Here is a 2,500-nt window from a genome sequence, read left to right as displayed (position 1 = left end):
CAGAGGCATTTGCAGCAGGAATGCATGTGCACTCAAAAACTTCTATATGTTTCACGGATAGACCCCGTGAAACGCTAGAAATTGGCGGGGATGTGTCTCTTGTGGCTCACGGGGCTGTTAGGGTGGCACAGAACTCCCTCGGAATGGGAAAAGGGGTCATTTTCGTGTTGCCACATTGCATAGGAACGCCATGAAACTTCCAGAGGCATTTGCAGCAGAAAGGCACGTGCACTCAAAAATTTTAATATTTTTCACGCATAGACCCCGTCAAACGCTAGAAGTTGGCGGGGATGTCTCTCTTGTGGCTCACGGGGCTGTTAGGGTCGCACAGAAATGCCTCGGAATGGGAAAACGGGTCATTTTTGTGTGGCCACATTGCATAGGAACGGCATGAAACTTCCAGAGGCATTTGCAGCAGGAATGCATGTGCACTCAAAAACGTCTATATTTTTCACGGATAGACCCCGTGAAACGCTATAAATTGGCGGGGATGTCTCTCTTGTGGCTCACGGGCGCTGTTAGTTAGGGTCGCACAGAAATCCCTCGGAATGGGAAAAGGGGTCATTTTCGTGTTGCCACATTGCGTACGAACGGCATGAAACTTCCAGAGGCATCTGCAGCAGAAATGCATGTGCACTCAAAAACGTCTATATTTTTCACGGATAGACCCCGTGAAACGCTAGAAATTGGCGGGGATGTGTCTCTTGTGGCTCACGGGGCTGTTAGGGTCGCACAGAAATCCCTCGGAATGGGAAAACGGGTCATTTTCGTGTTGCCACAATTGGCATACGAACGGCATGAAACTTCCAGAGGCATTTGCAGCAGAAATGCATGTGCACTCAAAAACGTGAATATTTTTTCACGGATAGACCCCGTCAAACGCTCGAATTTGGCGGGGATGTTTCTCTTGTGGGTCACGGGGCTGTTCGGCTCGCACAGAACTCCCTTGGTCCACCTGATTCGTGCATACAGGCAGCAACTAAAACTCTGTAAACCTGCTGTGAGGACATCTAAACAGTGGACCAGTGAGGCTGTGGAAGATTTGCGGGCGTGCTTAGACTGTACTGACTGGGATATGTTCACGACTGCTACCAATAGTCTGGATGAACTCACAGAGGCTGTGTACATCAGCTTCTGTGAGGACTGCTGTATCCCAACACGTACCAGGGTGAACTTTAACAACAACAAGCCCTGGTTCTCAGCAAAGCTCAAAAGGTTGAGGTTGGAGAAGGAGGAAGCGTTTAGGAGTGGGGATAGAGACAGATTCAAGGAGTCGAAGAACAGGTTTAGCAAAGCGGTGAGAGAGGCTAAACGACTGTACTCAGAGACACTAAAACACCAGTTCTCTACTAACGACGCTGCTTCTGTCTGCCAAAGGGCTCAGGCACATCACCAACTACAAACCCAGAGCGCCCCACACCACTAACGACTCCCGCCTAGCCAACGACCTGAACGAGTTCTACCGTAGATTTGAAAGACAATTGGACTGTCCTGAACCACCCCTTCTCACCCAAGAGGCCCCATCCCCCACCCATACTACAGAAACGACTCTCTCCTTTCAGGAGGGAGAAGTTAATGGGCTTTTCAAGAGGCAGAATCCACGCAAAGCAGCCGGGCCGGACTCTGTCTCTCCAGCCACCCTCAGGCACTGCGCTGGCCAGCTGTCTCCGGTGTTCACCAACATCTTTAACACCTCCCTGGAGACATGCCATGTACCAGCCTGTCTCAAGTCCTCCACCATCATCGCTGTGCCCAAAAAGCTAAGGCCAACAGGACTAAATGATTACAGACCGGTCGCCCTTACATCTGTGGTAATGAAGTCTTTTGAGCGCCTGCTCCTGGCACACCTCAAAGCCATCACAGACCCTCTCCTGGACCCCCTTCAGTTTGCCTACAGAGCCAACAGGTCTGTGGACGACGCAGTTAACATGGCCCTCCACTTCACCCTACAGCATGTGGACGCCCCAGCATCCTACGCCAGGATCCTGTTTGTGGACTTCAGCTCTGCCTTCAACACCATCATCCCTGCCCTGCTTCAGGACAAGCTCTTCCAGCTGAACGTGCCCTACTCCACCTGCAGGTGGATCACAGACTTCCTCTCTGACAGGAAGCAGTGCGTTAAGCCGGGAACAGAAGTCTCTGACTCCAGGTCCATCAGCACGGGAACTCCTCAGGGCTGCGTCCTTTGCCCACTGCTCTTCTCCCTGTATACCAACAGCTGCGCCTCCAATCATCTGTCCGTCAAACTCTTGAAGTTTGTCGGACGACACCACCCTCATTGGGCTGATCTCTGGTGGGGATGAGTCTGACTATAGGTGGGAAGCTGACAACCTGGTGACCTGGTGTAGCCAGAACAACTTAGAGCTAAATGCTCTAAGGACAGTTGAGATGGTTGTGGACTTCAGGAAGAATACAGCCCCACTCACCGCCATCACCCTGTTAGACTCCGCAGTCAAAATTGTGGAGTCCTTCCGCTTCCTGGGCACTATTCTCTGCCGGG

The sequence above is a fragment of the Petromyzon marinus genome, unplaced genomic scaffold, assembly GCF_048934315.1.
Source record: "Petromyzon marinus isolate PM22_M1 ecotype Great Lakes invasive population unplaced genomic scaffold, UKy_Petmar_22M1.pri1.0 PM_G_Scaffold_163, whole genome shotgun sequence".
In the NCBI taxonomy this organism is placed as follows: Eukaryota; Metazoa; Chordata; class Hyperoartia; order Petromyzontiformes; family Petromyzontidae; genus Petromyzon; species Petromyzon marinus.
The sequence above is the reverse complement of the archived record's forward strand: the minus strand, read 5'-3'. Positions refer to the sequence as shown.